This window comes from Heliconius melpomene, chromosome 6 (genome assembly GCF_056956725.1).
Source record: "Heliconius melpomene rosina isolate 202511_hmr_F chromosome 6, ASM5695672v1, whole genome shotgun sequence".
In the NCBI taxonomy this organism is placed as follows: domain Eukaryota; kingdom Metazoa; phylum Arthropoda; class Insecta; order Lepidoptera; family Nymphalidae; genus Heliconius; species Heliconius melpomene.
Window position 1 is genome coordinate 3,598,675 of NC_140394.1, and position 23,150 is coordinate 3,621,824.

At 30.9% G+C, this 23,150-nt stretch overlaps 1 protein-coding gene across 3 annotated transcripts in view; it reads left to right on the plus strand.

The window, feature by feature from the left end:
• Positions 1–23,150, plus strand: part of Cad96Ca (tyrosine kinase receptor Cad96Ca) — a 47,391-nt gene that overhangs the window by 1,594 nt on the left and 22,647 nt on the right. For 2 of the 3 annotated variants that reach the window (XM_085186834.1, XM_085186836.1), the window contains exon 1: positions 16,616–16,839. The exons of the other annotated variant lie outside the window; for it this stretch is intronic. The gene's annotated coding sequence lies outside the window, so the exon portion shown is untranslated. Of the gene's footprint in view, positions 1–16,615; positions 16,840–23,150 lie in introns of those variants that run through there. 3 annotated transcript variants of the gene reach the window in all.

Here is a 23,150-nt window from a genome sequence, read left to right on the forward strand (position 1 = left end):
TACTCGCTTGGTTTCTTTCTTTCGAGCAAAATCGACATATACATATTGTATAATACTGTTAAATAAAAAATATGAATGAACCTTATTTATAAAGATCACTATAGAAGTGTAATTTAGATATTATCACAAATATGCGTGAGAAAGTATGAACGTAAGGTATTAAAAGCAAGAGGTATTTAAGGAACGTAACGCTCGCCGTGCTCTCCGTTATGCCTGACAAGCAAGAATGTTACTTCTAAGTCTAAAATACTACAAAAATATTGTAAAAAAGTATATAAAACCCAAATACTATAAAATTGCCTTATGTCTTGATTTATTCATTTGTACACCATTTGATTTTAATTAAACATTGCGATTAATACATTTAAAAATAGACTTTTGTTTATATTTTTATTTTTTTTCCCAAAAGACATTTGAATATGTATAAATATTTAAAATTAAAAGGCCGTCCGTCGTGGCGCAGGGGCCCAAGAGTGCTAATGTTGCAGGTTGTGAGTTTTATTTCTACTCGAGGCAGTTAAGTATTAGATTTCTGCGCCCTGGTAACGAACGCAGCGTTAACTCAACACGCCATGCCTCCAGAATTAGGCGGAACAAAATGACTTAACACTAGGTTCCCAGGTTCTCTCTGCCTACCTTCCTTAATGCAGAATATAGCGTGAAATTCGAAAATTTTTTTTTTATTTAATAAGCATTCTTAAAACTTCCAAAAAAGCAACCCAACAACAAAAAAAACGGATGGCGCCATTTCATCTGTCTGCTATAGATAACTTTTTCTAAATAAATTTATAATTAGTTAACTATTAACTAGTATTTGTGATAAGTAAACTAGTTTTAATAACATGTAATATAACGCGCCTTCATCAAAATTTCAAAACTTTCAGTTTTATTATCTTTGATATTTGTAATCTTTTTAAATTTATCTTTATTTTTACGATACTTTCGATATACATACAATATGTATATATCAATATAAAACGGCTCCTATACTGAATGAGTGACAGCCAACACACAGACGCAATTACGTAACGTAGAAATATTAAATTTGTCATACAAGTTCCTCGGGGAGTGCATAGGAGTACTAAGATATGATATTCCAAAATTCCTAAGGGATCTGAAAAAGGCAGAATTTCACGTTTTCAACTAACAAAGCTTTTGGTTAAGTCCAATATTGCACGTTCTAACTTAGTCGCAACGTGCGGCGTTGAGTTCCACTCAACTTCGTTGGCTTTAGAATTCGGAAAATTGGGGAACAAAAGTGTCTTAATGGGAACAGAGTATCTTCACACTAAATTCCTTCTGCATACCCTGCTATTTGTTACAGTAGGAAGTTAAGCTAAGTAAAGGTATCTATCAATTGGAATTTATAGAAGAGATATCTCTAAAATAATTTTACAATATATATACAGATATAAATATATATAATATTTTTCTTTAATACTTTGGAATATTCCCTGAAGGGCGTCGTAAATATTAGTATTTGAAGAGAAATCTAAGAGTTCCTTGTGGGAGTAAAGTAATATGTTTCAAGCAATAAAACCACGTTACTGACAGCTAAAACGTAGATTAGATTTTATATCTATTATATAAAAGGAAAAAAGAAAGGTATCATTGAAATCAAAAAGAAAATCCATTTTTTCTTTTCAGGCTCTTATAAAAATTTTCAGATTTCTAGGTTCTATTAAATGTCAGCACGCTTATCTCGATTTATTTATTACAATATTTTTTTTAATATATAAAACAATTTTAATAAAATGTAAGAAAAATTAAATTATATTTCTCTACCTATATTTATGTTACTGCTGTTTACGATTGAGTAGATTTTCAAGTTATATAAGCGGTTGTTCCAACATTTCAATATATTTTTCAATTCGAGCATTGAGTGGCCTCTTGCATAACAAACAGTTCATAAAATTGTATTTTTCTTCAAGTACGTACTTCGAAAAATAACTTTATAAATAGACTTGCAACCCGGTTAAACTGTTTCTGAGATTAGACTGACAAATACTGACTGACTGACTAACAGAGACTGACAACTTCGGTTAAACAGTTCAACCGAATTTTTTGGTCGATTTGGCAATCGACAAAAAAACTATTGTTTTACATTTTACTATAATAATACATGCCCAGAATAATACATTTTCTCATATATACGGCGACGAGGATTTGCCATTGTTTTATCCATACATAATAAAAATTAAATTGAGTCTAGTGTGGATCTAACTCATAACAAATGAAATGCCCTAAGGAAACATAAGATGAAGGTGAATTTCATACAAGTATTACTAGAGAAACTATTTCACTGTTATATAGCTTTGTTGTCATCCTACTGAATATATTCTATACAATGTTTACATTTTAAAGTATCAAAAAATCAACAATTCTAAACATTCCGAACTGCCTTCCGAACCGGTGGTAGCTTTTTGTTCATATGTTCATTCGACGATTCAAAAGTGCTTATTATATGTTTATTTAAATAAAGAATATTTTGTATTTGAATTAAGCTTAATTAAATTAAATTAAGCTTTTCACAATAGCAATAATATAAAACTTGTAACAATATAAACGACGTTTAAAGATCTCATAAGTTTAATAGAAATAGATTTGGGGCAGTTATGGAGCAGTATGTCAGCGTCGACTATAAGATGTTTGTAGATGGGCAGAATGGAACCTACGTTAAGTCACTTCGTTTCCCACTTTCCGCAGAATTTTTGAGGCACTGCGTGTTGAATGGCAAAACTCAACACCACGCTTTGCTTTCGTACCAAAGCTGATATATTTAAATATTAATAAGTAATAATTCATTCCCCCGAATGGAATCAAACCCAAAACTGCTGAGTTTACATTCACACGCTTTAGACACTACTCCCCGTAGGTTAAACTGACATATCACGTTTGAGCTGAAATATCCCGATCAAATCGAATTTTCTAGGTGTCAAATCTATTTAAGGCTGGCTGTGTCAAATAGAATGTAATAAAATATATCGTGAAATTTTGTCAATCCGATTTTTATAGGACAATGTTATATTCGATGTACTACACTGAGTATTTATTACTTCCAATTTATTTTTATCTACAGCTAATATGGATTTTGGAACCTAAATTGGCTGACAAGTTCCAAAATGTATGTTTTTATGTAATTGTTTTATCATATAAGTATTATTATTATTAAATTTTTTTCATTTTAAAATCTCTTCGAAGATGAAGGTAATGAAAAACTAAGTACGGGCTTAGGCCAAGTGCATAGTTAGAATAAAGAAAATATGTATTAATTTATTATTATTATTATTGGCTTTATCGATAGAAGTCTAAATATAGTAAACTCCAAAGGATTTTGTTACTAGTTTGTCATTCTCTCATGCTTTTTGCAAAAAAAAAAACAAGTTTATTTAGCTCAATCGGAAAAGGTTAGTTTGTAAGGAAATCCGGAATTACACGTATTTGTTAGTAGCTTTAACTTATTTAGAAAACGACTTCCCTCCCGCCTTTCACAAAATTTTGTAATTTGAATAACTCTTAGTTTTCTATAAAATATTAATTATTCTATTTTCCATTATACATCGTTAATGAGTTGTTTAGAATTGTATCTCTAGGGAAATTTGGTGAGACATTTGTTTTAGTTTATTTTCTAAAATCAGTAAGTTTCATGTTTGTTTTTTGACAAAACGTCTTCGATATTCTTCTGAAATTATTTGTGTTTATATAAAGTTATCATTTATATCCAGATTCAAAGTTGGCATATCATTTCAAATGAGGAATTTTGAGAGACTAATTCTTTTTCTTATGAACCCGGGTTCAATATTCAATATTTTGGCGTGCGGCATAACGGAGTCTCACTCGGGGGAATGAAATATTTTCATAAAAATATAGGATATTTTTTTTCTATACACTTTAGTAGCGATTTTTATAGTCTCATAACATAAACACGATTTACAGTAATATTATTTATACATGTGAGCGATTGTAAAGTTCAGTTTTTTATTAAAAACATATAATATTGTTTCACTTATCAACAAAGGCCATGTTATATTGCGTTAATCCATGATATTTACGAATCCATTATATTTGTGGTCCTCGATACGAACGCTTGCTTGAGCACTTAAACGTAATACTAAGGCCCGTATTCATAAGCCGCTCTCAACTCTGAGATCGATCTTGAGATGGAATATAAACGACATCTTAAAATCTGCACTAAACGGCGGCATCGAAAATTTCACACTCCGTTATGCTAATAATAATATGGATGAGATTATAAAAATGGCTATAATAATAAAACCTGTTAAATAATATTTCAAGATTAATGACAAATAGTCACAGATACCTCTTTAATTTACCGCCATAAATCTGTGTCCAGAGAGGATTCTACTATATTATTACCATCTCTTAGAATTATATCTAACGAGCTTATATTAACCGGCTAATAAACATTGGCATACACTCAGACAAACCGACAATGCATTCCTAGAAAATCAGATTATGGCAACACCACAGAGCATACCAATAAAGTGTTGAGTAAATGCTTCTAGAGACACTCGTCTTAGCTTAGTGTTTATGTTTAGCAAACTCCTTAGGCCTGCTTAGAACGGCACTCACGTAACGTTTACTTTCTCAAAACGTTGTAAAGGAAAATCGATCTTAGTAACGTGTTATAGTACGACTTTTGAGTTTAAATAGTTGGTTTGTTTTTAACGTAATTGTTTTAGAATATTATGAACTTTATTTCTAAGATAATAAGTGTTTTTGTTTGGTGGACTGTCCAGTGGTTGGGTAAGATCCGTCTATAAATTTGATGCATTGACGTAATGGTTTTTGTTAAGGTCGTTTTGTACGGATGTTGGTTGGTGTTGAAAGCGTTGGGAGTTATGAAATAGGATTTCCATCCCTGCGACTAACGGTAGTTTTATATTCATACATTTTCCGGGCTAGGTAGATTATATCGTAGGTAGATTTAAAAAACTGAATTTGATGTGACTGTGTTATCATAAAATTTGGTTATACATAGGTTGGATGAAAATTGTATAATATGGTACCATTAAGCTGGTCTGATGGTGGAGTCAGGACCTGAATAGTGGAACTGCTCAAATTTACCAAATAACATTTGGGTTGGTATAGTTTATAGCTACGAGTATATTCATAGCAATGCACAATAGAAGGCTGTTTTTGGATTTTTTTAATTATTTTTAAAATATTTTAAATGTGTATCTTTTCTTAATGTACTTACATAAAAAAAATGAATCATCAAACGACTAAAGTAACTTTCCATATAATATTTTGTATAATAGTAAAATTAAAATCCTTTGATTACCATTAAAATATGTCCCCGTGTCTAGCTAGGATCATTGAACTCTATTATAGAATTTGAAACCCCACACTGAGTTCGTTCCATTGACCGATTGATTAAATTGACTTATTATCGTTTCTCTTCTTCTCTCTCTCTCTTATTAACAAGAAAACAGTCAAATGGAACCTGAAATCTTAATGTAAAGACACTCGTTACCTATCAATAATAATTGTATAAATAAAACCAAGGCTTTACTGTGTAATAATACTAACCAAGAATGCATAAGAGGTAAAAATGTATGCAATTGATATCAACTACCAGTATTACATACATTGCTAGTTGATATCAATTATAATAAAATTGTGTGAAAAGAACTGTTGAGTTTCTTGCCAACTCAGTAGAACTGCTTTACTGGCCGGTGGTGGTTTTATGTTAATTCGTTCATTTGATTGTATATTTCAAAGCGTATTTGAATAGACAATATTTTGAATTTCAATTAGTATGCGATGCGTGTGGCAGTATTTGGCCGTGTATGCGATGATTAGATGAGTAGATCCAATTTTCGTTTCTACCATTGAACATCAATGTTTTTGACAATTTTATTTTACAGTTAGGAAAGAAAAATATGTTTTCCAAAAAATTGTTCCCTGAAATCGATAGGAAAATTGAAACGAAACATGGTTGACTTAACACGCAAAATCCTAAAAAAAAAGATTGTTTGAGTGACTTGGTTCTAGCCAAATGGCTTAAGAAAATACTAGCTATAAAAGGTACTATAGCCTAACTTGCCCCTACTATACGAATATACGTGGAAAAAATAAAAAGCTAAAACAACGAATTCCAGAGTACCTACAATTCCAGCATTTATAAACGTTCTATTTCTATCTCACGAATTCGTTTGTGTCTTTGAATAGCCATAGAAATAAAAACGAGTCGCTTTTTCTACTTTCATTTGGTTTCATTCACCAATTGTTAGTACTACAACATACACATCTATGCTACGAATAGATAGATAAACATGTTTTCTTTTTATATATACTGATTTGGATTTCGGTAAATATTTTAAGAGCTTTACAAATTAATGATTATGTTCATTAACTCTTACTCTAAAATCATGAGATGGGAGAACCATTTACTCATCTCACTCAACGACCATTCTTTTTTACTATTTTTCGTCCATCTAAAAACTGTGCATATTAAATGCCAAATGCAATATCATTATTAATGAAACCAAAGAAATGTAAATTGCCTCGAGTAAGAAACGAATCTACAACAACTAGATACTAATTCTTATTCCTTTTGACGACACCGCCTTTAGCTACTTGTGTTTATAAGTTGCAATTTTTAGATAAATTTATAACAAGTTAGTAACACTATCGAAAAAATTCGGCGGGCAAATGGGAAATAGAGTGTTAACACTAGATACCCCGTGCCTACCGTGCTGTGTGGATATAACGTAAAGGTTATTTAATATAATTTAATTTAATAAATAACGTTATTTATACACGAATATGAGATTTATCAAATGTGGCGGTATCCTTGTGAAAATTAAAGGAAATTTACAAATTCTCAATACAATACAGTCTGGGTACACCCACGTACAATATGATGCAAATTAAATCCGATTACTCTTAAGCCATTGTTTGGATTATTTCTAATTCATTGAATATGAATATTGTTAATATTAAACGCTTTCTTTGTGTTTGTTTACCAGTTAAAGCTTCTTAGAGTAAGTAATAGTAAATCTAAATTAACATTTTAATAAGTAGATATATACTAGTTCTTGAATTTTATGGGACGTGTAAGAAGAGGATAACAAGTGAAAAATTAATGTATTTTAATGTCATTTTTTATATCAATAAATGTTTTTTATTTATCACACATATTTTACCTAAAACTAAAGTTATTATATGTTACATGCAAAAACAACATATCATACAAGAAAAATTTGGTAAAATCCTATATCTTATTAATCACACAGCAGGGTAGGCAGAAGTAAAAGTAGTGTTAAAACACTAACGAATTCTGGAGGCATTGCTTGCTAAGTGGCAGACGTCAAAGCCACACTTTGCCTCGACACCAGAGCGAAGAAATGAAAATATAAATTTAAATAAATATTTCATTTCCTCGAGTGGGGATCGAACCCACAACTAGTCGCGTTTACAGTATTTTCGTATATATTTGCAGACTTTGTCGTAACGACTTAATAAATTGAAGCATTTAGCTTGGGGAGTCCAAACTCAGTTTTGCTTCTTATCATAAACTAGAACTATTCAATACAGCATTTGTGCTAGTGCCTTTAAACATAAGTGGATACATAACATATGCTTAGATTGGACAAAAGGCACCATACCATAGATAAAGCTTTTGTACTCAAATAATGTTAAATTCATATGTAATTGTCGGGCTCAATGAATATATTGTTATGTTTCATTTAGGTTAATTTGAATTAAATATTGTGTTTAAGAGGAACCGTTGTGGCGCAGGGGCTCAAGAGTGATTTGATTGTAAACGGTACAACAGTGGGTTCGATAGCCACTCGAGGAAATCAATTATTATATATTAAAATTTTCATGCCTCAAAAATCGGTGGAAAGTAGGAAACGGAGTGTCTTAGCACTAGGCACCTCTACCTATTCTGCTATATGTAGGATACAGCGGTAAACTAAAAAAAAAATGTATAGTTTGATATTATAAATTATGATTTAATATTTCTGTGTAAGTGATATAAATTTAAATTAAACAGTTTTAAATATAACGAGGCAGTCGTGGTGCGTGGCATAAGCGTGTGATTATTAAGACGATAAACGTCAATTAAACACTAGGTTCCCAGGTTCCCTCTACCTACCCTGCTATGTGCAAGAGACTGCAAATCAATACGCTTTTACTGATTGGCCTTATAAAATTTAACCCGTTAACATATTTAAAATACATACAAGAAGATACTTTCATTGTAAATGTAATAAAAAATAATGTTATCTGCGTAGGAATTTCTCTTTTTGAAGTAATAACTCACGACTTCGTGACTTTAGATAAGACGCTGATCAACTTTCTTTACTACTTTAGTTCAGTCTACGTCTATAGTAATAATGAAACTAACGGGAATTAAAAAGTGTGCATTAAATGTTTTTTTGTACGGTTATCTTTTGGCTAGTTAAAAGTTTTAAAGATTCGTTATATTATACAGATGGGTAGGCAGAGGGAACCTAATTTTAAGACACTCCGTTCCCCATTCTGGATCACTATTTCATTCCACTTTGTGCCCCTGCGCCACGCCGCCACAAAAATACATAGAGGCCACAAGCCTCTATTTATTTTAAAAAAATCATAAACTTCGATAAAATTTATAATAATATGAGACAATGGATCTCTAGAAGATTGCGATATTTCTTCAGGATCTAAATCAATAACGATTAAGTGATGCATGAGTCAAGGTGACAGTCTGAGTCCTTTATGGTTTTGTCTAGCCCTAAATCTTCTTAGCACATTAAAGGGTTCAGGGTTAAGCATTCAACTTAGAGGTAGGGGTAAGGTCATGTCTGTCTTATGCCTAGGTTCCCTCTGCCTATCCTGCTAATTTAAAGGTTAATGCGTGAAGCTGAAAAAAAATATGATTGAAACTGTTAAGTTTATTTAAAAAAAACTGTGAAATGTAAAATATGATAGAGGCAAATGATTTTCAATATGTTACTCTAATGATAAACACTTTCTTTCGCTAATTTCTATGATTTGAAATTGACAAAAACCAACGCCATTTTTGTTTAACGAGGGAAATTCTTTTGTAAAAATACTAATGTAGTAATTGTGAGTTTGATTTCCATGAGTGGGGAACAAAAATGTCTTAATGGGAACGAAGTGTCTAGTATAACCTTCCCAGGTTCTCTCTGGATACTCTGCTATATTTAAAAAAAAAAATCTTTTAGAATTTGAACCAGCAATATTTAAGCAGCTTGGTTCATTGAACTAAGGAAGTGTCAATATAAAAGTATGTTTATGTTTAAAGACAATGACCACTTAAGCTTTAGGTCTTGAGATATTTGCAAAATACATAAAGAGGTTATTACAATAACCGTCGCTTCGTGACGGTGTGAGGCGTGAGATAGGAAGACTTTAGATGTTCGACTAGTGCTTGAGAAGTGTCTATATTTTAATTCAAAGAATGATAAAAATGTACATTATATTAAGTATATTATTTTTTTTAATTAAAAATAAAAATATACATATTTTTACACTAAGGAACTTATAACAGTATTGTTTTGAATTTATAGCAAAATTATCGGAGTATATATCTATGCGTAGATATAGAGAGAATAATAGAGAGAGAAAATAATATCGTCGTCGCTGACTTGTCATTTCTTAGTCTGGTAACATAAAATATGTGTAGAGTTTCTCCACTTAATATTATTTGTTGGACTTGGTAGGGTCTAAAATAAACTCATAAAATACGTCTAAAAATTAAATATTTATATATTACTAGTGGACCCGAACGGGGCTACGCCCGCTTGAACTATACGAATATTTATGAAATTATTTTCAGTTTTCAATGGAGAGGTGCGTTAAGCAAGCTCATTTTGGGTGACGTTTTCTAACAACAAACTTTGCAAATCGTTGCTTAGCAACGCGACGATTGTTATTAACATGGCGGAATAAATTGCATGTCAAATTAATAAGTTTTTTAATATTTGGGTATATATCGAAAATATTACAAATATGAGAAAAAAAGTATCCTATGTTCAACCCGAGACCCTCAATTATCTCTATATGAGTATTTTATCACAATTAAATAAGCGGTTTGGCCCTGATTGCGTAAAAGACAGACAGACAGACAGACAGAGTTACTTTCGAATTTATAATATAGGTATGGATTGATTAGAAATTCAGTATAAAACCTAGTCGTTTAATTATATGTAATGATAATAATCTAGCCAAGATGATGCGAAATGTATGTATGTCGGTCAGAGTCTGAGATAGGCCAATTACCATTCCGATGACGACCTTACACAGTGAAATAGTGAACATATGGTAAAATTATTCAGCACAGACTCTTTAGAATGCGATAAGATATCGTACATGTTTTCAATAGGACCCAATTTTATTTAGGTTTGAATTATATCTTGAACCTTAAAATTGTATAAACCTAAACAATTATTTAATTTAAAATAAATATAGGTAGACATATTGCATACAAAATTGAGTTAAAATAAAAAATAAAAAAATCTCTATTGAAACTAACAAAAATTTTAAAAAGTTCTTTAACCGTGTTTTTGTCATAAATTTTATAAGAATTAAAAATAACAGTTTTAAGGAACTGAACGTTACATATAATATATACTAACTTAGAATAGGCTTAGTGTTTATCTTCTTCAATCATTGAATTTCTTATGACCTGTCTCAATACTGCTATTCAATGTCAATCAATGCCCACTACTAGGACTTTGCTCGATACTCGTTAGCGAGAATCGAAATTATTTTCATACTCTACTGCTGCTTATTTTCATACTTTCACTGCTTCTATTGAGCAGACTGACATTCCAATTTATTCTGACATTATGTCTAATAATTTACACTCTGTTGACATTTCTCAACATTTAAATTAATTTCTCAGACAACAGGGGTAGCAACCTCTAGCTCTAATTTATTATTAAATATCCATTTGATCCAGCCAGCTTTACAATTAAATTACAATAATCACGCACATTGCACATCATCACAATATCTGTGCAAAAATAATAATAGAAATGTTAATTCTATTAGATTAGTTCATCAGAACATCTGTTGCTTGACGGGGGGCAAGCAGCTAGAGCTGGAATTATTCATGAACTCGGAGGAAATTAGTATTTTGTGTATTACTGAACATTGGTTAAAGGCGAACCAGCTCATGTTTAATTTCAGAAACCACCGGGTAGGAAGCTCATTCTGCAGAATCAACACAATACACGGGGGGTCGCTTATAATATTAAACAAGAACCTTAAGTTCAAGGAACGTAAAGATATTGTGTCCCTTTCTGTAGAATGTTCTATCGAATTAGCGTGTGTTCAATTAGAGCAATTCATTGTTATATGTGTATACAGACCTCCCTCCGCCAATTTAAAATTATTTTTAGAAGTAATGGATGAGGCCTTAAGCAAACTTACCAAGTCGGGTAAGCCTTTGTTAGTGTGTGGGGACTTTAATGTTAATATTTTGGAAAGTTTTAGTCCCACCATTAATTTATTAAGTCTTTTTAAGTCACACAATTTACTTAATTTATTTATGGAGCCAACCAGAATAACTCCTACGACTAGTACTTGTATAGATAACATATTTACTGACATTATTCCATGCTACAAAAGCATTATTAATAAATTGGATTCTGACCACTGTGGTCAGCTAGTAGAATTCTATAGTAAGAAAAAACAGGTGGCTAAGAAAAGAATTGCTGTTGTACCTGTCACAGCTAGTCGTTTGGAACGTATGAGAGTTAGTTTACTAACTAATTTACTAGTTTTAGATATAACTTTACCTCCCAATTCTTTGTACAATTCTTTTTTTTACTCTTTTATTAATAAATTTCATTCAATATTTACTCCCAAAGAGATTACAATTACTGATAGTCCTATCTTTGGAGACTGGGCCACAGCAGGTATTTATAAGAGTAGGGAGACACTGTATATGTTATATTATGAAAAACAGTTTAATAGTGGTGAAGAGTTTAAAGAGTACTTAAAATCTTACTCTAAAATTTTCAAAAGAGTTTGCAAAATTGCTAAATCTTTATTTATTAAAACAAAAATCAGAAATAGTAATAATAAAATTGAAGCCACTTGGAAGGTTGTTAATGCCGAGACTGGGAGAACTAGGGTGAAAGATTCTAATTTTAAACTTAGTATTGACGGTCACATTGTTGATTCCGATTTGGAAGTGGCCATTGCATTTGAAAAGTTTTTCTCTACTTTCCCAGTCAGTCTAACAAACGATTTAGGTTCTTCCACCACTATTGCAGAATCGTTAATTAAAGACAATGTTCCCGAATTTTATAATGGTTTCGTTTTCCGTCATGTAAATTATTCAGACATTAGTGTAGCTTTCAAATCAATTAGTATGAAAAAGACAGCCGACTTGTGGGGTGTCTCAGTTAATATCATAAATTCTTTAATTGATATTTTGATTCCTGATTTAGTTACAATTTTTAATAGATGTATTGATTGTGGAGTGTTTCCTGATTTGATGAAATATAGTAAAATAACTCCATTGTTTAAATCAGGTAGTACGCAAGACCCCACAAATTTCAGACCGATTTCAGTACTACCTACGTTTAGTAAAATTTTTGAAAAGCTGATACTCAGTCAGCTTCTTACTTATTTTAATAAAAATAAATTACTGCACACAGGTCAATTTGGTTTCACTCGTGGAAGGTCAACATCTGATGCTGGGGTCAAATTATTAGAGAGTGTATTCGCGGCTTGGGAGGAGTCACGTGATGCCTTTGGGGTGTTTTGTGACTTATCCAAAGCATTTGATTGTGTGCAGCATAAAACTCTTATCAGGAAGCTACACCACTATGGTATAAGAGGCATTGCTTTGGATCTTCTCACTTCTTATTTAAGTGATAGGATTCAAAAGGTAAATGTCAACGGGAAACTATCACACGGGTCACCTGTAGCATTGGGGGTGCCACAAGGCTCTATTCTGGGTCCGTTTTTGTTCCTTTTGTACATTAATGACTTACCTCACCTTATGAGAGATATCTGTGAAATGGTGTTGTTTGCAGATGATACATCTTTAGTTTTTAAGGTTAATAGACAGCAATTGGAAATTGACGATGTAAACAATGCTCTTTCTAGGATATTGCACTGGTTTAGTGCCAATAACTTGCTTTTAAATAGTAGTAAAACTAAATGTATCAGGTTCTTTACTAAGAATGTTCAACAAGTAGAAACCAGGGTTTTGATGAACAATAAGGAACTTAAAGTAGTTAATGAAACTGTTTTCTTAGGTATAACATTAGATGCTAAGTTACAATGGGGTCCGCATATAGAAACTTTATCTGGTAGACTTAGTTCGGCAGCGTATGCTGTCCGCAAGATTCGTCAACTGACCGATGTTGACACCGCGCGTTTAGTATACTTCAGCTATTTTCATAGCATTATGTCTTACGGCCTATTACTTTGGGGTAGTGCCGCTGACATAGATACCATTTTTGTGCTCCAAAAACGGGCTGTCCGAGCAGTCTATAAAATGGGTCCACGGGAGTCACTAAGGAATAAATTTAAAGACTTTAACATCCTCACACTACACTCCCAATATATTTACGACAACTTAGTATATGTGCATAAGAATATTAATAAATTTAATAAAAACAGTGACCTCCATCAATATAATTTAAGAAATAAAAATAAGCTTGCTGTGCCCTTCTCTAGGCTCCATAAAGTGTCTCACTCATTCGTAGGTCAAAGTATACACTTTTATAACAAACTTCCAAACGACATGGTTAATTTATCACTGAACAAATTTAAAAAAGTGGTAAAGCACAGGCTCTGCCAAAAAGCTTATTACTCTGTTAAAGATTATGTTCGCGATAAAGATGTTTGGAAATGAGTTGCTCTATTTCTAAGTTAAAATTGTTAATTGTGATTTATAACAAATGTTGGCATTTAAAAAGAGTGGCCATGAGTTTCTTTGCCTGTATCTTCTCATGAGCTCAACCATTTGAACGGGCTTTTTTCAAGTCAAAATTGCACATTTTTTTTGGTTATTTTGTTTTCCATTTTTTTTTATCTTTTATGACATGTCCAAGTGAATGTTAAGCATTTTTATGGAATAAAGATATTTTGACTTTGACTTTGACTTTGATACATTCTATAACCCTTAATTGCCAGTATTGGCTACTACTATAGTTGTAGTATCGTAAAAATTCATAGTAGTTTTACCTCATGTTTTAGTAACTTGGTGCTTAGCTTGCATGCTCACGCTCTGGCCACTGACTTTTCTAACGGTAACGTCATCGTCATGGCATCTGAGCACGAAGAATTCACTAATCCTCTATATTAGAAGAAGATAAATTGTGTTTTGTTGTAAAGGGTTCAGCAACTACTTGATTAATTCAAATAATTCTTTCATTAATAAAAAACCACATTTGAAAAAAGTATGTCGATCATTTTACGCTAATATAGAAATAAGAAAATATTCTAAAAATTTCCTTTCTTTCGATGCCAGTAACAACTGATATTATATAAAAAGTACATTACATATTTAACATTGTCATTATTTTTTTTCTCATTATTAAAAAAAGTCCACAAACCAATAATGTAGTTATTTTAGTTGTCTTAAAATAATATCGTTAATAATTAATATAAAATAATAATCGTTAATTTTTAGCTTCCCGCTATATCCCACATATAGCACTAAGGCAAAAGATAGATAGTGTTAGGACAATCCTAAACACTTTTCGAGAATCTCTCGAAATGCCTCAACACTCGATTGAGTGTTGAGGCAGAATTCAACATCACTATATATATATATTTTTTAAATTAAAATAATCCTTTCCCTTAGTGGGAATAGGAGACTATAGGAGTCACTTAAACTACAGATAAGCTTAGTTTAATATGAAATCTGGGTAACAAAATGAAAATCATAATAAAGATTATCAATATATATTTGGTCTAAATATAGAATTTAATAATAACACCAGCAACACAATGTAGCAATTCCGATAAAATGGACGCGGAAGAGGAAAATACTGTGAAGAAAGGAACACTGCTAACAAACGTTCTCATGTGGAATAATGACAGTTTTGTTCAATTGTAACGACGATTACACACTAGGACAATCATCTTAAAGATTATCACTTTATTTAATTTATATACGTAGATAATTCGTATTTTTTTATTTTACACTGTATAGCAGAGTAGCAGCAGTGGGAACTTGGGAACCTTGAAGACACCTCCTCCTCTTCTCTTCACAGAAATTACGAACTAGAAAAATGGAGTAAATAGGGATAACTGATGTCCAATTAGTTGTCTTTATTTTCTCTGCTAGTGCAACTAAAATAAAATTGACTAAAATGGGTTCTAATATATAGAAACAACATATTTAACTAGACAAAGACTAAGCAAATACAATAATATTTTTTCTTATTTCCAGAGAATCGAACTGATATCCATAAAGTTAAGGCACTTATCCACTACATTATGATAGCGTTAAGCTTGCTAATATTTATAGTTTTTCAGTATTTGTATTTTTAGTGTGTAAACACAGCTAATCTGCATGTGTCGACGCAGGTGTAAAATTTTAATACATACATCATCATTACTTTCCAAATTCCATACATATTTGCTATACAAATATAAATTCAATTACCTAGCTTAACAAGTATTAAGGTATTATAGTAGAAATATATTATGTTTTTGGGTTCACATCCTGTCTGAGCAAATTTTTATAAATTATGATTTCATAAGGATCTATCGTAAGACAGCATCTTATAATAAATTGACGACGATTGCGGATTCGATTCCCTCTTGGGGGATAATATTTTTTTCGCTCTAGCAAAAAGACAGCGTGGCGTTTGAATTCCGACACTGCAAGTGGAGAACGGAGTGTTTGAACACAAAATTAACTCGACCTTGGTTTTACAATTAAATATTTTTTTATTTATTATATTGTTTTTTAACTTAATTAGGACAGACTATACAGGAATAGTATTATTAGTTAGGATATAAAGTCACGATCATCACTGACGATATCAAATACTAAAAGGATTTGATAAAAGCTTGAACTATTCTTAGATAATTCTTTCTATTATCCATGGATTTGTTTTATAATGCTTACAGCCTCCATCCCTTAGGGAGGAAATCCAATTTTCTGACGGTGCTCAGTCAGTATCTAATACAATATGGAAGATTTATTGTAACAAAATATATTTCTTATATATTATATTCAACTTGAGTTTATTATCCGTATATGTATTTACCTAACGGTTGCTTATTTTCCTAATAAAATAAAATATGCTTATTTATAAAAAAATCATAATATTAGATGATAGAGTCTGCACATACATGAATAATAATGAAAACAGCAATATTTTTTAAATAATATATTTGAAAATAAAGCAATAAGCATAAAGTAATAATCTTATAAGGTAAGCCACACAAGACGTATAGAAATAAGAAAAACAATAAATGCTAGTTGCCACAGAGACCGAACCTGTGTTTTCCCCAATACGACGTCAACCTGCTAATTCTTGATGCGAAACGAATCCCACAGTACTATATTAAACTTTAATAGTAAGATAATAAAGTTTATTTTTCTTTAAACGATTTCACAACAAGTAGTGGGGTTTGATGACATTGTCATGTCTTAAGTGAGCAGTCAGTCGCGAGATCCGGTGCGCGTGCGCAGTCTGTCGCCATTTTATACTTATTTTACTTTGAAGCCTTCACTTATTACGTTTTATTGTTAAATAAGATAAATAAACTTTATAACTTATGTTAATACAATAGTTAGAACTGTGATGGAATTTACATTGTGATGTGATAGTGCTTTTAGAGATTTTATTTTTCTGGATTACGATTTACTTATACGTAAGTGGTTATTACAAAAAATATTTTCTACTCTTAACTGACTACTAACTTAATATATTACTTTTTCTGTATAATAATTAACTCATAAGCAAAGAAAAATATGGAAAATTATGATAAATTACAAATATTTAAAACAAAATCAGAACAAGTATCAATAAAAGAAACACATGTCGCGATCAATTAAATTGAATATGTCGATACCATAAAACTTTCTATTGATTAATGAATGGAAGTTGAACGCGAACCAACGACGGCTTTCCACCGCGCCATTACACTTTCTCTAGACGTTGCGTCATTGTGCATGAGTTCGGTAAATTACTATATGGTACTTTTGAATTATTCTTCGTAAGTACATATGAGTTTTATATTAATTAATATGGGATTTATTAATATATTGCCAGGTTTTATTTTATTAAATATATTAATCAGTTTGATTTACTATTCATTCAAACAAAGACTTCGAGAGTTACAGAGTTTAACGCCGATCTTTAAGTACTCACAATAAGGAAATGGGAATAAAATATTATATATAAATGATAAACACATATATATAAAAAATATTTTTAAAATTAAATCTTAGCTTAATTTATTTTGTAAAAATCACTTATGTTGAATATCAATTTTATAAAACTAAATTGTACGAAATAACGAAAATACTTTAATGAAAAATTAGGTTTCATAATGAGGCTTCTAAAGAAGCATTCGCTCCACTTACTCATTTTAGTCTTCTAAATTGCATTCTACTATAATATATTAAGATTAACAAAGTGTATAATTGAAATTCTTACATAAATTATGTTATACGTTGACAAGTATTTGGTTTGACAGCTATGCTCGAAACTTCAATAAAATTTTCAGTTTTAATAACTTTAGAATTAAAATTTTAGTTTTAAAAAAAAAAATAGTTAAAAATATTATTAAAAATTTTTTGGAGAATTTATTCATTAAAATTAATATTTAAATTCTGCTGTAAATTCATTTACTGTGAATATATTTTACTTTTAATGTTAATTTTAAGCAATAATAGTTACAATAGTTTTAGTTTTTTATTTTACGTATATATACACATATATTTATAATCGATATTAGCTGCATAGAAGTGATAAAGAAAGATATCGTGTGATGTAATTTGTGAAGGTTATGCGCAATTTTTAAGCTGTCGCTACAAAAGTCCTAAATAACTTTCATAAAATATTATTCGATTATATCAAGTATAAAATAAATATATTTAATTATTTATTATGTCCAGGAAAATCAGGAATTTATAGTAAAAAAAACGAATGTTGTATAACAAATTATAGCGAAAGCAAAACCGAAGACAACACAGATAGTATTTTTCACGGTTAACGTCGTACGTTAGATCGGTTAGACATACTCGTGAGTAGCGTATCGGCGTTAAACTAATTTGGTCTGAGGTACCTATATAACTGGTTTCTATTGGAAGTTGCCAATACGTATTAGAAATATATAGAATCATCTTAAAGATTCATGCCATTTTGGATTTTTTGTGTCTGGTTGTTTTTGTTTTCAACGACACAAGTAACGTTTGAAATGTAATAATTATATTTTATTTTATGTTTATCGATACATGACTTTTCCTTATTAGTTCTAATACATATTACACAGACAACTTTGAATTATTTTTTTTTATTGTTGATAGGCAAGCATTTGTCCGCTATCTCACCCGGTGGTAAGTGACGATGCGGACGAAGGTGGAGCATGCTTGCCTAGGTAGTGCCTATTCACTTGTTCTTTAAAGAGGGCCTTCTATAATTCTATAATTCTAAATCATCTATAATTTACAATAAAACATAATTTACAATAAAATAATATAATAATTTGCTGTTTATTACTACTACTATAACTAATAATGTTTATCTGGAAGCTACAATAAATAATACTAAATACTTTTAAGCCAAGAATAGATATTTATTTAAATAAATTAAATATTCACTATAAAAAAGTTTTCAAATTTATATTATTAAAGAAAAAAAATCTTTGGATATTTTCAGACGATATAGTGATTTACAATTTTCCTGGTTTGGTGGGCAAAATGTAAAACATTTAATATTTAATTATTATAAAAATACAAAGAGTTAAGTTAAAGATATAAGGAAATTGTAATATTCTAAGAAATATAAATTAGGTAGAAACTAGGGAACAGTGTCTTAACATTAGGTTTTCCTTTTCTCACAGCTATATGGGGGATATTAAATATATTTTAACAAATGTATGTTTGTTGAGGCGTGTGACTGTAAGTGCGACAGGTTGTGGGTTCGATTTCCACTCGAGGAAATGAAATATTTCATTTCTTCGCTCTGGTGTTGAAGTAAAGGGCGGCGTTGAGTTCCGCCACGAGGTAGGTAATGGTTTAACTTATCACTAGGCTACCTTGTACCTCGTGGTGGAACTCAACTCTATTTCTGGCTACCTTGCTATATGCGGGATCGTGTAACTACAAATGTAACGTAGATGTAACATTTATGTGCTATTTTTTGGATTAAGTGTGTAGCGACTAAGATAAAGAAAAAAGCATATACATTTACATACAAAACTCCCAAATAACGACATTAAAATACAGTATTTAATCTTTTTGTTCTATCAAAGCATTCATTTTATAGGCGTGTAATTATGAGAGACGTTTTACAATCGACTTCTTTAACTCTATTGCTTAACGGTGAATATTTTTTATTCAATAAATGCGCAACTAGATTCCAGTGGGCGGTAATTGTTTACTGTTAAATGGTCTTTAAATATATAAATAAATATATTATATGAAGCATTGTTTAAATATTTCTTTTGTTTTTACTACGTTTTTCTTTACTTCAATAGTAATAATAGTTTTATGTCTTTTGTTAAACATTTTTGTTTGATTTTCAAGTCTTTTGTCTATACTGTTACCTACAATAAGCATTAAATTTAATTTAATTCATTAATTATGGTGTTCTAAGCGCCCTAGGTATTATTAGTTCCCCAATTTCACGTTGTATGGCTTACATATCCAGGACTTACTTTAAAATAAGATAACGTTACACAATAGAAACATGCATAAGAGAAAAAGAAAGGAGACACAATATCTATTTAATTATAGTAGTAGTAAGAGAGTAGTTTAGTGATCCGTCAATCCATTCTCCTCTTCTAGTTATATTAGACGAGATTTCTACGACGCACAAGATGCTCGTCTTTTCAATTATATTGTCTTGGAAACTAATAGCGAGTTAATTTGTCACTTTATATAAAACCTTTATATTAAAATAGGAAAACCTACAAGATTTCACGTATTAATATTACCGAAAATTGTGTGAAGAGAACAGTATGAAATTTGGCACTGTTATAGCTTATATGAAGATAAAAAACACAAACACATATAAGCGTTGGTATTTCATTTTTTATTAACTATAAAAAAACACACACACTAGTATATGTTTGACAATATACACTTTTGTATAAAGTAAGTTTACGTTGCTAATGGCCCAAAAGCCAAACCAAGGTAGACCCTCGTTGCGTCATAAAGCCTGAAGGTTCCTATGCACATACACCCAGCACCGTAAATTGTGTTATAGTTTAACGAAAGTTCGTATTTTATGTACTTTATTTAACTAATAACTGCTGAAGCAACCACCAAGCAAACTCCATATTCCCTAATAGTACTTACCGGTGTTGGGTGTACATGCACAAAATCTTTCAGGTTCGAAGATCTGGCTGCTTTTGGCTCCTCCTACATAAGGCAAAGCGTTTGATACGCGTCAATTCATTCCCTAGTACCTATAATTGAAGTAAAAATATTGTACATACATTCATATACCAAAATTATAAGGCCATAATCAAAAAAATAATAAGAAAAATAAATAAATTATGTAACTGCTCTTAAAAGACTTGGACTTGGCCAATAAAAAGGTAATTATGCAAAATCACGAGGTAATTTCATTTTACATCTCTGTTTGTCAACGCGGAGTTATTACTTGAATATTAAGATATCTTTTCTCAATTTTCCATTCATTTTCCATTATCACAATATATTTTTAATATACGTAAGTTGACATCACTTTTTTGCTTATTTTGTTATGCATCGCAAAGTATTATTTTGCAAGAAGCATTTTTTTTTATATTAAGAGAAATCACCTATAGAATGGGGAACGAAGTGTAAGTGTTCCCTCTGCCTACCCTGCTGTGTGCGGGATACAGCGTGAAGCTGTTTTTTTTTTATTTTACCTATAGAAGGAAATGTTGCATCGCTACAGTTTATAATCCACGGAACGAAGACATAAAATATTACCAAATTGTTCAAATCTGTTCACTAAGCATCAAAAATCAAAATATAACCTATGTAAACGAAAAAGCATGTTCCATAATTTTTTACCATGAAACCAATGATGGATGACGTCTCTTGGGAAATCGATTCCGATCGGCGTAAAAACTAATAGTAAATCCGGGTTATAAATCGCGTTCGTGCAAAATGCCAACGCCGTCAAAGCCCTTTGATTTTGTACCAAAGTATATAAATAAGTAATAATTGCTTTTAAAGAAATAACTACCATAGAATATATATGAAGTCAGTCGTGGCGCAGGGGGCGTACGACTGTAAGCGCGACAGGTTGTAGGTTCGATTTCAAGTTGGGGGAATATATTAATATTTATTTATATTTAATTTCTTCGCTCTGGTACCAAGCCAGAAGCCCGACGTGTGAGAAAAGAGAGTTACGCGACTCAACACGCGAAATTCGAAAATTTCGTCTGGAAGTGGGGAAAGAATTGTCGTCATTAGATTTCCTTTGCCTTCTCTGTTACATGCAGAATACAGCCCGGGGCTGAAAAAGTCAAGCTAAATCTAAGGTTATTTACTGGAATTTCTTTATTATTAACATAGTTGTTTCCTAATAGAGAGATTTTCTCCATTGACACTTTGCAAGGCTTTTGCAAGATACTTTTGGTGGGATACTTTATTATTAAGTCTGTAAAATCGGTCCCTAAAAGAAATTAAAGGAATAACCCATTCTCAGTATTACGTTCATTATAGTTGATTGATTTCAATCAGAAGTATTAGCTGTGATTATAATCACAGACTGCATGAGACATCGTCATCGTATTTTAATTGTCATAGATAATTACAATACATCCTTTTATTTATTTTTTCCTATTAAAAACATAATTACTGAAAATTCCTTTACGCCATTGGATTTTACTGTTAGAAAAACCTACAGTTTACCTATACATTTTTTGTTTTTTTTTTTATCTTATATTATCTTATTTTGTTATATATATTTGGCTTTGATGGCACAGTAACACAGCATCTGACTGTAAATGCGATGGTTTTAAGTTCGATTCCTACTCGGAGGAATAAGTTATTTTGATTTCTGTGAGTGGCGTGTTACACACATAAATATTTAACACGAGTATATATGTTTCTTGAATAGAATAGTAATAATATAAAACTATATAATAGGTAAATGAGGTTAACTTTAATTTCTTGTTATTCTTGAATTATATTTTTTTTTCAATAACCTTTTTTTAAATATGTACATTAAAATAATAAAAAAATGTAATTGAGTTTTTTACACTGGCAATTTTGCTGCGTAGCTGTAAAAATATCGTAAAATTATATCACAGTATACCGTTTTATGGACTTTAATTATTATTTTACGCCACATCAAAGATAAAAACCGAAGGGCTGGGCTGCTCAAATAGTTGAGATGTTCGCCTTGGGCCATACCTTTTATTCTCATGCTTTATAAATTGAAAAGGAAAATATTATTTTATATAATTTGAATTTGACGCGAAGCTAAAAAGAAAATATATAATTTAATTGCCTTATGAACTATGGACGAGAATATTATGTACACTTTAATATTTGAGTGGTAATTAACTCAATTAATCTGTGTGATATCAAATGACAGAATAATTAAGTTTGTTAAATATATACATACTAGTGGACCCAAACGCGGCTACGCCAACTTGAACTATTCGAATATTTATTAAATATATTTATGAAATTATTTTCAGTTTTCAATAGAGAGATACGTTAAGCAAGCTCGTTTTGGGTGACGTTTTATAATAACAAACTTTGCAAATCGTTGCTTAGCAACGCGACGGTTGTTATTGACATGGCGGAATAAATTGCATGTCAAATTAATAAGTGTTTTAATATATTGGTATATATCGAAAATATTACAAATATGAGAAAAAAAAGTATCCTATGTTCATCCCGAGACCCTCAAGTATCTCTATATGAGTATTTTATCACAATTAAATTAGCGGTTTGGCCCTGATTGCGTAAAAGACAGACAGACAGACAGAGTTACTTTCGAATTTAT